The sequence below is a fragment of the Theropithecus gelada genome, chromosome X, assembly GCF_003255815.1.
Source record: "Theropithecus gelada isolate Dixy chromosome X, Tgel_1.0, whole genome shotgun sequence".
Lineage (NCBI taxonomy): Eukaryota > Metazoa > Chordata > Mammalia > Primates > Cercopithecidae > Theropithecus > Theropithecus gelada.
The window spans coordinates 3,661,750-3,678,122 of record NC_037689.1 but is presented as its reverse complement, the minus strand read 5'-3'; the positions used below and the strand labels follow the sequence as shown (position 1 = coordinate 3,678,122).

Here is a 16,373-nt window from a genome sequence, read left to right as displayed (position 1 = left end):
CAACCCCTCTTCCTTCCCTGAAGGTTGGGGTTGGGGTTGAAAGTCAGAACCCTTAGGCGCACCCAAGATGGCCGAATAGGAATAGCTCCAGCCTCCAGCTCCCAGCATGAGCGACACAGAAGATGGGTGATTTCTGCATTTTCAAATGAGGTATCGGGTTCATCTCACTGGGGCATGTCAGACAGTTGGTACTGGTCCACGGGTGCAGCCCAAACAGCAAGAGCTGAAGCAGGGTGAGGCATCGCCTCACCTGGGAAGCACAAGGGGGAAGGGAATTCCTTTTCCTAGCCAAAGGAAATTGAGACACACAACACCTGAAAATTGGGTAACTCCCACCCTAATACTGCACTTTACCAAGGGTCTCAGCAAATGGCACACCAGGAGATTATATCCCACACCTGACCCAGAGGGTCCCACACCCACAGAGCCTCCCTCATTGCTAGCACAGCAGTCTGAGATCTAACTGCAAGGCAGCAGGGAGGCTCGGGGAAGGGCGCCTGCCATTGCTGAGGTTTAAGTAGGTAAACAAAGCCAGCAGGAAGCTCGAATTGGGTGGAGCCCACCACAGCTCAAGGGGGCCTGCCTGTCTCTGTAGACTCCACTTCTGGGGACGGGACATAGCTAAGCAAAAAGCAGCAGAAACCTCTGCTGATGTAAAAGTCCCTGTCTGACAACTTTGAAGAGAGCAGTGGTTCTCCCAGCATGGAGGTTGAGATCTGAGAACGGACAGACTGCCTGCTCAAGTGGGTCCCTGATCCCTGAGTAACCTAACTGGGAGACATCCCCCACTAGGTGCAGACTGACATCTCACACCTCACATGACTGGATGCACCTCTGAGATGAAGCTTCCAGAGCAAGAATCAAATAGCAACACTTGCTGTTCAGCAATACTCTATCTTCTGCAGCCTCCACTGCTGATACCCAGGCAAACAGGGTCTGGAGTGGACCTCAAGCAAACTCCAACAGATCTGCAGCTGAGGGTCCTGACTGGTAGAAGGAAAACTAACAAACAGAAAGGACACCCACACCAAAACTTCATCAGTACATCAAAATCATCAAAGACCAAAGGCAGATAAACCACAAAGAAGGGTAAAAAGCAGTGCAGAAAAGCTGGAAATTCAAAAAATCTGAGCACATCTCCCCCTCGAAAAGAATGCAGCTCATCACCAGCAATGGAACAAAGGTGGATGGAGAATGACTTTGACGAGTTGAAAGAAGACGGCTTCAGTCGATCAAACTTCTCAGAGCTAAAGGAGGAACTACGTAACCAGCGCAAAGAAACTATGAACCTTGAAAAGAGATGTGACAAATGGCTAACTAGAATAACCAATGTAGAGAAGTCCCTAAAAGAACTGATAGAGATGAAAACCATAACATGAGAACTACATGACAAATGCACAAGCTTCAGTAACCAACTTGATCAACTGGAGGAAAGAGTATCAGTGATTGAAGATCATATGAATGAAATGAAGTGAGAAGAGAAGTGTAGAAAAAAAAAGAGTAAAAAGAAATGAACAAAGCCTCCAAGAAATATGGCATTATGTGAAAAGACCAAATCTACGCCTGATTAGTGTGCCTGAAAGTGACGGGGAAAATGGAACCAAGTTGGAAAACACTCTGTAGGATATCATCCAGGAGAACTTCCCCAATCTACTAAGGCAGGACAACATTCAAATTCAGGAAATACAGAGAACACCATAAAGATACTCCTCAAGAAGAGCAACTGCAAGACACATAAATGTCAGATTCACCAAAGTTGAAATGAAGGAAAAAATGTAAAGAGCAGCCAGAGAGAAAGGTCTCACAATGTTAAGAGCAGCCAGAGAGAAAGGTCCCACAAAGGGAAGCCCATCAGACTAACAGTAGATCTCTCGGCAGAAACTCTCCAAGGCAGAAGAGAGTTTCTCAGGACTAAGAAACTCAATCAAAATTGCTCAACTACATGGAAACTGAACAACCTGCTCCTGAATGACTACTGAGTACATAACGAAATGAAGGCAGAAATAAAGATATTCTTTGAAACAAATGAGAAAAAAGATACAGCATACCAGAATCTCTGGGACACATTTAAAGCAATGTGTAGAGGGAAATTTATAGCACTAAATGCCCACAGGAGAAAGCTGGAAAGATCTAAAATTGACACTCTAACATCACAATTAAAAGAACTAGAGAAGCAAGAGAAAACACATTCAAAAGCTAGCAGAAGGCAAAAATAACTAAGATCAGAGCAGAACTGAAGAAGACAGAGACATAAAAAAACCCTCCAAAAAATCGATGAATCCAGGAGCTGGTTTTTTGAAAAGATCAACAAAATTGACAGACCGCTAGCAAGACTAATAAAGAAGAAAAGAGAGAAGAATCAAATAGACGCAATCAAAAATGATAAAGGGGAATATCATCACCGACCCTACAGAAATACAAACTACCATCAGAGAATACTATCAATATCTCTACACAAATAAACTAGGAAATCTAGAAGAAATGGATAAATTCCTGGACACATACACTCCCCCAAGACTAAACCAGAAAGAAGTTGAATCCCTGAATAGACCAATAGCAGGCTCTGAAATTGAGGCAATAATTAATAGCCTACCAACCAAAAAAAGTCCAGGACCAGATGGATTCACAGCTGAATTCTACCAGAGGTACAAGGATTGGTACCATTCCTTCTGGAAGTATTTCAATCAATAGAAAAAGAGGGAATCCCCCCTAACTCATTTTACGAGGTCAACATCATCCTGATACCAAAGCCTGGCAGAGATACAACAAAAAAAGAGAATTTTAGACCAATATCCCTGAAGAACATAGATGCAAAAATCCTCAATAAAATACTGGCAAACCGAATCCAGCAGCACATCAAAAAGCTTATCCACCATGATCAAGTGGGCTTCATCCCTGGGATGCAAGGCTGGTTCAACATACGCAAATCAATAAACGTGATCCAGCATATAAACAGAACCAAAGATGAAAACCACATGATTATCTCAATAGATGCAGAAAAGGCTTTTGACAAAATTCAATAGCCCTTCACGCTAAAAACGCTCAATAAATTCGGTATTGATGGAATGTATCTCAAAATAATAAGAGCTATTTATGACAAACCCACAGCCAATATCATACTGAATGGGCAAAAACTGGAAGCATTCCCTTTGGAAACTGGCACAAGACAGGGATGCCCTCTCTCACCACTCCTATTCAACATAGTGTTGGAAGTTCTGCCTAGGGCAATCAGGCAAGAGAAAGAAATCAAGGGTATTCAGTTAGGAAAAGAAGAAGTCAAATTGTCTGTTTGCAGATGACATGATTGTATCTTTAGAAAACCCCATCATCTCAGCCCAAAATCTCCTTAAGCTGATAAGCATCTTCAGTTAAGTCTCAGGATACAAAATCAATGTGAAAAATGACAAGCATTCTTATACATCAATAACAGACAAAGAGAGAGCCAAATCATGAATGAACTCCCATTCACAATTGCCTCAAAGAGAATAAAATACCTAGGAATCCAACTTACAAGGGATGTCAAGGACCTCTTCAAGGAGAACTACAAACCACTGCTCAGTGAAATAAAAGAGGACACAAACAAATGGAAGAACATACCATGCTCATGGATAGGAACAATCAATATTGTGAAAATGGCCATACTGCCCAAGGTAATTTATAGATTCAATGTCATCCCCATTAGCTACCAATGACTTTCTTCACAGAATTGGCAAAAACTGCTTTAAATTTCATATAGAACCAAAAAAGACCCCGCATTGCCAAGACAATCCTAAGTCAAAAGAACAAAGCTGGAGACATCATGCTACCTGACTTCAAACTATACTACAAGTCTACAGTAATCAAAACAGCATGTTACTGGTACCAAAACAGAGATATAGACCAATGGGACAAAACAGAGCCCTCAGAAATAATACCACACATCTACAGCCATCTGATCTTTGACAAACCTGACAAAAACAAGAAATGGGGAAAGGATTCCCTATTTAATAAATGGTGCTGGGAAAATTGGCTAGCCATAAGTAGAAAGCTGAAACTGGATCCTTTCCTTACTCCTTATACAAAAATTAATTCAAGATGGATTAGAGACTTAAATGTTATAACAAAAACCATAAAAACTCTAGAAGAAAACCTCGGTAATACCATTCAGGACATAGGCATGGGCAAGGACTTCATGTCTAAAACACCAAAAGCAACGGCAGCAAAAGCCAAAATTGACAAATGGGATCTCATTAAACTAAAGAGCTTCTGCACAGCAAAAGAAACTATCATCAGAGTGAACAGGCAACCTACAGAATGGGAAAAATTTTTGCAGTCTACTCATCTGACAAAGGGCTAATATCGAGAACCTACAAAGAACTCAAACAAATTTACGAGAAAAAAACAACCCCATCAAAAAGTGGGCAAAGTATATGAACAGACACTTCTCAAAAGAAGACATCATGCAGCCAAGAGACACATGAAAAAATGCTCATTATCACTGGCCATCAGAGAAATGCAAATCAAAACCACAATGAGATACCATCTCACACCAGTTAGAATGGCAATCGTTAAAATATCAGGAAACAACAGGTGCTGGAGAGGATGTGGAGAAATAGGAACACTTTTACACTGTTGGTGGGACTGGAAACTAGTTCAACCGTTGTGGAAAACAGTATGGTGATTCCTCAAGGATCTAAAACTAGAAATACCATTTGACCCATCCATCCCATTACTGGGTATATATCCAAAGGATTATAAATCATGCTGCTATAAAGACACATACACACATATGTTTACTGTGGCACTATTCACAATAGCAAAGACTTGGAATCAATCCAAATGTCCATCAGTGACAGACTGACTTAAGAAAATGTGGCACATATACACTACGGAATTCTTTGCAGCCATAAAAAAGGATGAGTTTGTGTCCTTTGTAGGGACATGGATGCAGCTGGAAATCATCATTCTCAGAAACTATCACAAGAACAGAAAACCAACCACCGCATGTTCTCACTCATAGGTGGGAATTGAACAATGAGATCACTTGGACACAGGGCGGGGAACATCACACACCAGGGCCTGTAAGGGGGTTGGGGAGCTGGGGTAGGGATAGCATTAGGAGAAATACCTGATGTAAATGATGAGTTGATGGGTGCAACAAACCAACATGGCACATGTATACCTGTGTATCAAACCTGCACGTTGTGCACATGTACCCTAGAACTTATAGTACAATAATAAAAAAAGAAATTAATTCTGGACCAAAAAAAGACTATAACCTTCCTAAGAATACAGTTGAGTCTTCTTCAGTAGGCTCTTGGAAATAGACTAAAAATTACTTTTCAATGTGAAAGGTCTAATGGAATGGTTCAGCAGTCTAGAGTTAAAAACATTTAGGTAATTTCTTTCCTAAATATGGAGTGCTTCCTTGAAATTCAGAAGTTCTTCTAATTAACCATCAGCAATTTAGAAAATATGTGTAAAAAATACTTATGTCGACTACTCACGAATTAGGACGTTATGGTCTTTGAACTTTAAATCATATCATCTGATGTCTCAAGGCAGAAACCTGTAACCTATGATATGGTTAGAGGTGATTCTATCATATGTGCCTTCAATCTAATTACACACAGTAGCTCATGAAGACTAACAGGAAGACAGGGATCATGCTTAACACAGGCATCTTACACCCACCTTCAGCATCACTGACCTACATGCATGCTCCCTACTACATCGGTCACAGAAACCTGACAGTCTCTTGCCATTTTATTATTCAGTCATGCAAGGGTTCACTGCAGAAAGCGTTTAAAATGCAATTATTCTTTAAGAGCCAGAGAAATCAGAATTTAACAAAATCCAAGGATAGTCATTTACGTCTCCAAACAGGAAAAAAAAAAAAAAAAAAAAAAAAAACATCAAGCAGGTTGCCCGCTCATTTCTTAGGAACCATGAAATCTCAACTCAGGTATTATAACTGGAGGGAAACTGATTGTTATGAAAAATCATATCTTTGTATTATATCCAACAGAACATGAAAACACAGAAATCAACCTTGAAACAGATTTTAATGTATCTCATTTGCATCTACTATTTTCAATAACAGAAAAAGATGGGTGTAGAATTTATGGAATTCACCCAAAATCTCACAAATTATGTTAGATCTGATACTAGAACCTCCTTCAGTACTCAGCATATTTCACACAAAGTAGTATTACAAATGTATTATGTATTTATTAAAAGCAGAAATTAGAAAATAATCTGAAAATTGTTCACTCTTGGTTATAGTCACAAGTAAGAAAATGCTTTCATATTTGATGATTCAATACAGCTTTGACCCAATTTGTTTCTGTATCTGATAGTGTTTAAGTCTTCCAGTCAGGCATATGGGGTAGGAACAACTTTTCAAGGAAAGCCTGCATTTGAATTGTGTTTTAAAGGGGTAGTAATGTTCTCTCTTTTTATTATCAAAAGTATAATATTGTGAAAAACAGAAAACACATAATTTTGCCTCTTAATGGATAGCATACCTCCTTCTGGCGTTTTAAATTGCTCTAATTTTGGCAGAATTTTCCCCTGGACATCAGGACCATCTCTGCATTCATCCCAGTCTTTGACTGAGACAGTTCCTGGAGATCAATTTCCAGGTCAGGCACTAAAAAATACAAAGGTTATTGATTAAAACGGGCAAACAAGAAAGACAAAAAAGGAAATGATAGTATTCTTTTCCTCAGTGTTATGAAATAAAAGCCTGTGGACTACCGTGCTAATAAATGTCGTGTAAGATGTCACACCTTTATTTTCCTGTATTATAAAATCTTATATTAAATGACAATCTGAGGATAAATCACACCACACCTACATTTCCCATATTTTACCATTGTGTATTATGAACAGTGAATATCGACTAAGAAATCTGAAGTCTGCCTGAAGTCTGGATAGAATTTTAATCATAAATGGAATGTAATTTTCTAAAGGATTAGAACAATGTACTGGCCTGCTTATGAGAAATCTTACAATTGGACACCCATTCCTTGTTGAGGTAACTTGAAAATTATTTGGATAAAGTTAATTAACGTTATGCTTAGGTTCAAGGGCCCTATATGTAACTTTGTATAAATAAGTCACATTTAGAATAATGTACCAAAATAACAGGAAAGTAACTGTATTCCAGTGAGGGCATAGGAAATTGAGTGCAAAGAAATTAGTGGTCATCATTGACAGTCATATTCTGGAAACCTCTTAACAATGAATTGCTAAAATAATCCACGTCCCAAATTCTGCCAATGTTTAGTGTGAAAATGATATCCACTGAGTAAACAACTTCTGATTCAGGATAAACTTATGGTACTTTGAGTTTTCTAATTATGAAAGTGCTTCAGCAACTTTTAAAAGCCCCTTCAAAATCATACTACTATAGCTACCTGTATGCCAGTGTCTTGAATTAGCCACCTTTTACCAAACATCTTGAAAAAATACCAATCAAAGGATACCACTCAAAGAGTGGCTGTCATTTATTGAGCTCTTTTCTGGAGTTGCTATTCTGCTTCATTGAACTGTGTTTTGTCCTGAGCCCAATACTGAAGTACCTTACAGCACACACACATTCGAATAATAAGTATCTTAAGCAAAACCACTGACCTTTTCTTATTACAACATGGATAACACAAACCTTGGGACAAAATATGAATTTTGTCTCCATGAGTCAAGTGTTCTTGGTAAACCTCAATCCCTGAGCCTCAATTTTCTTATTTATAAAATGGGGCTAACATTCCTATGCAAATGGGCTTTATTCAGGGTGTTGCAAGGTAGGATGACTTAGCACTCTATATGCTATTAAAGGGTGTTTATAGCACTGTTGACGCAATGACTTAGAAGATCATAAAACAACATTCTAAGAAGAACACATTAAACTAGTGAAATACTGCATATGTTTATACATAAAATTAAACTGCTTAGTCTGATTTAGCAAGGACTGTATTTTCAAGCATACAAAATACATCATGAAGAAAAAGAAAAGATTCATTATATCCAGGGACTGCATGAAGCTGCAAACTATACTGTTCACTTTTCCAGCCAACTTTCAGCAAGTGTTTGAAATCCTTTCCTAATGTTTTCTTTCTTTCCGTTACTGGTCATGACGTAAGGCATGATGCACACGTAGGTCTCCTCCCCACTGTAGACATTCTTTCTTTCCCTTCCCAGCACCTTGAATCTCAGCTGCACCCTGATCTCTCTCCTGACCAGGTCTAGGATCCCAATTTTCAGTTGGTGGTTCTTCTTGTTGAGGGTCCTCATCACTGTGCTCCTGGGATCATGGTTGTGTGTATACAAATAAAAAGTTTTGTTGTCAATATATGTCAATAATGTAAATATATAGAATACATAGATATTTCTGATCATAAGTAAGTCTAAAGACATTTCTCCAACACTATTCCATATACGTATTCTTCATAAAGTTATTCTTCCCACAGAGAGGTTACTCTAAGACAGAATTACCCTCAAGGGCTTTGGAAGGTGATTTAATCTATGTTGAGATGGATGTGTGCAATCTGTTATGAATAAGCATACGGAGGAAGTCATGGGCAAAATCTGGGGAACACAAGGTTATCCATCCAGGCAAAACCAGAAAGTACGCCAGGCACAGTGGCTCAGGCCTGTAATCCCAGCACTTTGGGAGGCCGAGGCAGGTGCATTGCCTGAGCTCAGGAGTTTGAGACCAGCCTGGGAAACACAGTGAAACTCTGTCCCCATCTCTACTAAAATACAAAATGAAATTAGCCGGGCATGGCAGTGTGCACCTGTAGTCCCAGCTACTCAGGGAGATGAGGCAGGAGAATTGTTTGAACCCGGGAGGCAGAAGTTGAAGTAGCTGAGCCTGGGCAACAGAGCAAGACTTCGTCTCCAAACACACACACACACACACACACACACACACAAAACAACAACAACAACAACAACAACAGAACATAATCCTCTTGGATCAGTCTTTCCTTCATGAGATGCCATGATCTTTTTTTGTCAGCTTGGAAGACCTTTAACAGTGTATGTATACTAGTTCAACAACACTATCACAAAAAGAAATGTCTGTTAATAGAAAACAACGAATGTTAAAGCACTCACAAGCATAGGCCCAATCAGCTCAGGAGTTTGTAAACTTCATCTTGGTCTAGGCCTACATGTTGATCTTCCTCACCAGATTATATTTCACTCTGCAAAGAGAATACAAAATACTGTGATTGGGAAAATGCACTTGACAGGATAGCTATATTTGAGCACTTCCATGGCCAAATGTTAACTTGTTATTTTTTTAAAGTTTGGAAATACTTTGAAGGTAAGTCCCAGGGCAAGTATAAGTTTGTGTGCCTTCTGAATAGAATGCTTGCACAGTCACTTAAGGTGGCTAAGCTAGCAAAGTAATGCCTTAAGGCTCCTGGCAAGAGACACTGGATATCTCTGATGTGGTTTAAGGCATTTCTGGGACTCAGATACCTCCAACAGCACCTGCAACACGCGCCCCATTTTAACCCTATCCCCTCCGCGCCAAGGCGCTCCTGCCTCCCTAGTTGTGGCCCTGACAAAAAAGAAGGCCCATGGCTGTGGTGCCACATGAAAAGGACGAAGACCTCCAGGCCCTTCTCCCTCTGAGTCTCCCTCCCCGTGACAACCCTCTGGAAGCCCACTGGCTTCTCCTCACCCTCACTCACACTTCAACTCCCAGTTGGATTGGACTGTGGACCTACCTGCTGCTTCTCAGTAGGAGAGAAAGAATCTAGACCTCAGGAACTTGACCCCACAGCTCCCAGGCATTCACCACGTGGGCGAAGAGATAGAGTAGAAGACACCCAGTGAACACGTGCACTGAGATGGGCGCCCAAAGAGCGTGCGCAGTGAGATGTGTGCTTGCCTTAAGGGTTGTGGTGTCCCTCCTTGTCCCCCCCTCCCCCCGCTCTTTCCTTTATCCCTTCCTAGGACCCCACTAAGGACTTTGGAATCCATCCTCCCTGTGTGGCTTTTTTTTCATGCCTCTGAGACTCAAATATCTCAATATCACCGTTCAAAACTCACTCCATGTTCACCTGACCCTCCTCCCTTCTACGGCCCTTGTTCCTCCCTTGTCCAGGCCCTCAAGGGAGCAAGTGCATGGTGGTGTCACTGATCTCTAGTAGAAGGATCAGGATCTCTATCAGGCCATGGACCAAGTGGCCCAACCCATAGGAAGTCTGCCCACTTTCCCTCACATTCACTCACACTCAACTTCTGGGAGAACTGATCTGTGGACCTATGTGTTATAGTTAGCAAGAAATAAGTCACAACATTTCCTTCCACAGCGTTGCAGGGACAGAAGGCAGACAGCAAGGCCCACGGGGAACAGGAATTTGCATAGGAAGGGACATGCACACTGAGCCAGAGACTTTCAGGGAACACCAGAGTTTTCCCTCTGTCGCCGTGATAGCAGCAGCCACTGCCATCATACTGGCTGCAGCAGGGAGGCCCAGCCAGGGCTGCATGCTCTGTGGAGCCAGCAAAAGCCAGGGACAAGTGGGATCCCCACCTTTTACGAGTTGAGGAGGGAGCCTCTGGGTGCCTCTGCAGCCACCCAAACTGCAGCTGTGGACCCAGAATTCCCACTCCATGGAGCAGGCAGGAGCCCTGCCCTCCTGGGCGGGACTGCAGCCACCCAAATTGTGGCTGCAGCTCCAAGCCTCCCTGTGCTCTTGGGGGGACCATGAGCAGGCAGGATCCCTGCCCTCCTTGGTGCAGTTGTAGCCACTGGATCCATGGTTATAGACCCAGGGGCTTGGGACAAGTGGGAGTCCCAACCCTTCAGAGTTGGCGGGTCAGGAGCTCCTTGGGTGCAGTTGAAACTCCCCTCCCAGGGGCAGGACCCAGGTGTGCCTGCAACCTGCACTCTCTGAAACCCGGGAAGGTCGCCAGTGTCCCTGCAGACTCAGAGGTATCTGCTCCCACTACTTGGTTCCTCCCTGCTCCCAGCACCCACTCTGATTTCAGAGCAGGTTGTGGGCTGAGCCCCTGCACTGTCACAGCACAGCTGGGCTTGCACATGGGCAGGTCAGCACTGGAATACCAGCCCCCTGCCACCTCATACCCCTCCAGAATTTTGGTGCCAAGAAACATGAGAGGGGAAGCCAAGAGAGTGCTGAGGGCAGCTGGGCAGTGGCCTGCAGGTATGAGCAGTCTGGACACCATGGACTTCAGTGGGAGGCAAACAGGATCCAGAGCAGAAGGGGGTGGTCCTAGGTGAGTCCCCACCTTCAGGCCAGGGATGGGCCAGGCTGCCAATCCCAGAGACCAGAGTGTGGACTTGTGGTGCCTTTTCTGGGTACACTCATGGACCAATGTACATGCACTTTCTACCCTCTGAGGTCCATAAATGCCTGGAACTCAGCCAGAGCAGAGCAGAGGATGGAGAGACAATGGGACAACCAGCTGCAGAGAGGAGCTACCCTCTCCAGGGCCTCCTCTCTGCTGAAAGCTGCAGATGTTTGAAAGACCTGCCTGCAGAGAGGAGACACACTCTTCAGGGCCTCCTCTCTGCTGAGAGCTGAACACTTGAACTGACCACCTGCCTACAGAGGAGCTGTGGATCTCCTCTGAGCTGTTCTAACACTCAATAAAGCTCCTCTTTGTCTTGCTTACCCTCCACTTGCTTGCATGCTTTATTCTTCCTGGATGCATAACAAGAACTTGAACAAAGGCGCGACCAGCCACAGAGGTTTCCAGCCAGAAAAATTGACTCCCTCCCCAAAGATCCCATAACACCCATACCCACATCCACAGGGCATTTTTTTAGTAAAAAGAAAGGGACTTAAGAGAGCTTTTCCTTCTTTGCCCAATCTCTTGCATTGAGAAACACTGGAAACACACAGTCCCATGTCATCCTTATTGGAGGATGTATTTCTTTTGTGACAGAAATAAGGAATTTTATGTCTGTATTTACATATGCTTTTTTCTAAGGATGTTACTCTGTTGCCAAGGTGGAGGGCAGTAGGATGACCATACCATTCTATGCAGCCTCCAACTCCTGGGCTCAAACAATCCTCATGCTGCAGTCTCCCAAGTGGGTGGTACTACAGGTGTGGACACACCTGGGCAATTGATTCATTTATTTTTTAGAGAGTGGTCTCACTATGCTATCAATGCCAGTCTCAAATTCCTGGGCTCAAGCGATCCTCCCACCTTGGCCAATTTTTATACATGATTTGATTAATGACTTTTTTCTGTGGTTCTGGGTTTTCTGCCATGCTTCCAGTAATGTAACAATAAAAGATCTTACATGGCAGTAATCCTACTGCATTTCTAAGGAGACTAACAATTATTACACGTCAGATTTTATGTCACCATTATGCTTAAATGACACATTGACCAAGATATAAAATGAAAGATTCTGAGATTTTGATATTTTTAACAAATCAACTTGATAAATACACAATCATGGAATATCAGGAAAATTCTCCCCGTGAAGCTCATGTAGGATAGGCGAGCCCCAAAGTTGGAGCTTATTCCAGGAGAGTTCCTGACTTTGCCTCAGAGAGAATTTAAGCATGAGCTGGTGATGTTAGACAGCAATACTTTTACTGAATAGTACTGTTCCTTTCTGAACAGAGGTAACCCACAGGCAGTGAGTCAGCAGGCAGCAACCTATGGCCTCTTGACAACCGTATTTATACTCATTTATACCCACTTTCAATTTCATGTAAATGCAGGAGTGGGTTAATGCAAATTGAAGGATGAAATATTTAGAACTGTCTAATAATGCAGGGGGAAGAGGAGGGTGAACTTCTGGTTCATTGCCATGGCAGTTGTAAACTATCATGGCGCTGGTGGGAGCATAATGTGCTAGTGAGCAATGAGGGCAGCTAAAGATTGCGATCATCTCTATCTGTAGGTTCATGTGGGTTCCTTCACCCTATCCTGTGGGGACCATGATTTAAGTCCTATCAGGACCTGGAATTAAGTCCTGTGTGTTTTCTACTTCAAAACTACAAGAGAATGCAGGGTTTTCTTTCTCATTAAAATCAGGTGTCCCTTTAATCATCCCAAGCATATTTTTTATTGCATGCAATCACTCAAAGTTTGCTTTTTCACAAATGCTTAGCCTAAATCTTCTATTGAGCTTCAGTTTCAGCTTAGGATGTTTAGGAAGACCCAGCAGCTAAATTCTATGCCAACAAGATTGGCATTCCCATACTACTTTGGCATCCCTATACTACTGGCATCCCTATACTACTTTGTGATTCTGATCATTCTTATGTGACCATCATATCTAACCAATAACACTTCATCAGTACTATAAACAAGCCATAACATTTGGAGTCATGGTTATCATGGGAACTTCCTCCTTCAATAATAGGTAATATTTTATGATGTAACTTTGAATAAAAATCTATTTATATGCTTAATATATTGATATACTGCTAGTCAGCGAAGGTACAAATGCACATTAATCATAGAGTAATAATCTGCCATAAGTAATGATGATTGTAAAAACTCCTAATATTATGTATAGAAACAAAGAATAGTCTTTCAGATGAGTAGTTAAGAAATAGATTGAGAGTTCAATAAAAAGAGAGCATACATAAGCTAGAAAATATCTGGAAGAATGTTATATTCTTCTTGATTAGACCCATGTTTATATAAATGTATGCATTATAACATAAATATGTCTTTACATTGATACAAATTCTTGGTAAAGATAGTGAAAAACATACATTTGTATCAAGTTTTTAATTGTGCTTGTTGAAAAATTACAAAACAGAAAATCATAAACAAAAATTTCAGCAATGGGAGATTTATAAAAGTGCCCATTTAACTGCAGCATTATGAAGAATATCCATGGATATTCCTTATTTATTAAAAAATAAGTGTTTTCTAATTTGATGGAGAAAGTTTCAATTCAAATTTTGCTTTATTTTTCATTCTGAAATTGCTAGAAGGTGTATAAGTGTTTCTATATCTTTATAGTTTGAACTGTTTTGGTGTTAATTTTTCATTTTATTCTTATATTTATTCATCATGTTATATCCATACTATTTTAAATTTTTTCATCTCAAAAGTTTTTGTGTGGACAAAGAATGTTAACTCTGTCACGTTATATAAAGAAGAATTTTTCTGTTGACATATTGTTTCAAAATTGTTGATGACTTTTATTATTTTTTCTTCTTTAAAAACATTTACTTAACAACTAATAATTATCCATATTTATGGGAACAGTGTGATAATTTGATATATGTATACAACTTAAGATATGAGTGAGTTATAAAAGGGACTGGATAGACATGCAACAAATGGTTTACCTCACACCGTGAAATTGTGGCTGTTAGTTTATATTCTGCTATTCCATATTTTACAATTTTCTATAAAAAGCACCTACTACTTTTTGATCAGAAAAGAAATAGTATTTTACATCAAGAAAATTAATATTAAATTCCTTTAGAGAGGATATACAATCACATATCTTTGATAAAATAAATAGTAATATGCTATTTACTTTATTATGGTGAACTTCTGGTTCATTGCCATGGCATTTATAAACTGTCATGGCGCTGGTGGGAATGTCCCATGCTAATAAGCAATGAGGGCAGCCAGAAATCACCCTCACGGTCACCTGCTGGTTCCTGCCAGTTTCACTATCTGATCCTGTTTGGATCTGATCCTGTTTTAGTCAGTAGGGTTATGACCAGAAAACAAGTCCTGCTGGTCTCCTACCTCACATATATGTTTCTGTATTCACATGAGCCTTGGGCCAAGTTTCCCCTGACTGAAACCATGGTATCATAAAGCTGGATGATTTCTTGAGAGGATATAGTAAGATAAGAAAATAATCCATACTTTTCAGTCTGTGAGTAAATAAATTAAATAATGGATGAAAAATGTATACAATAATGCAAAGCAGAATAATACATATTAAATTAATATGAGGTTGCAGCAAATTTTTCTTTATCAGGCCCAATAATAAATATTTCAGTCTTCGTAGGCCATGTAGTTTCTGTGTCATGTGTCATGTTGTTGTGTTTTTTAGAAATAATACTTTAAAATGTAAAAAGAAAAAAAAATGCTTATCTCAAGAGCTATGCAAAAACAAGCCATAGGCTGGATTTAGCTTTCCAGTCACAGACGGCTAGCCCCTGGATTATCTTTAATTCAAATACTTGAATACTGTATTTTTGTACCAGTAGTCAAAATATTAACAAAGGAGAGTTATACCCAAAGTAAGATTTTGAAAGTCTCAAGAGAAAGTCACTCTAGCCCTGAAAATGAGAAAAAGCCTAATAATCTGTAAGAATATAGGGGGTTTTTAAGATCATGATCTAAAAAAAGATCATCAAGGTAACAAGGCAGCCATAGAAACTTATACAAAAGGGTGACTAGTCCCTCTAAGGAGAGATGAGGCACACAAACTGCATCACCTCTGGCAGAGCATGTGTGGAAGAAGTGCCAGTCATAAAAGTGGGTAAGAAGGAAATAACTGAAAATGTAACAAATTCATAAAGGCCAAACACAGGCACTTGAGAGAGCTGGAATCCCTGGAAGTCTCAGAGACAAGTGGAATTCGCATCCACAGGCAGAATGAGATACCTGTCTCAAAAAAATTTTTTCTGAGTTTATAACACTGGATTAAAAAGCAAGAACGAAAATAACAGATGCTGGTGAGTTTGTGTAGAAAAAGCAACACTTGCATCCTGTGAGTCGGAGTATAAATTAGTTCAACCATTGTGGAAAGGAGTGTGGCGATTCCTCAAAGACCTAAGAATAGAAATACCATTTTGACGCAGCAATTCCATTGCTGGGAATATACCCAAAGGAACACAAATCTTTCTATTATGAAGACACATGCACATGTATGGTCATTGTAGCACTATTCACAATAACAAAGACATGGAATTAACCTGAATGCTCATCAATAGTAGACTGGATAAAGAAAATGTGGCACATATACACCATGGAATACTATGCAGCCATTTAAAAAAGCGAGGTCATATCCTTTTCAGGAACATGAACGGAGCTGGAGGGCATTATTGTTAGCAAACTAATGCAAGAAATGAAAAATAAATACCACATAATCTCACTTATAAGTGGAAACTAGATGATGAGAACTCACAGACACATAGAGGGGAACTAATATCTGAGTGATGAAATAATCTGTACAACAAACACCTGTGACACAAGTTTACCTAGGTAGCAAAAGTGCACATGCACCTCTCAACCCAAAATAAAAGTTTCAAAACAAATCACAAAAAATTGTGAAATATTCTGATCTTCCTACTGAGAAAAAAAAAATCAGTTCATTTCTTTTTATTAAGGAAGGAAGGAAGGAAGGAAGGGAGGAAGGAAGGAAGGAAGGAAGGAAGGAAGGAAGGAAGGAAGGAAGGGAG

The 16,373-nt window shown here is 40.5% G+C and overlaps 1 pseudogene; it reads right to left on the bottom strand.

Annotated features, from left to right (window-relative positions):
- LOC112616272 overlaps positions 1-16,373 on the bottom strand; it is a 69,547-nt pseudogene that overhangs the window by 18,794 nt on the left and 34,380 nt on the right.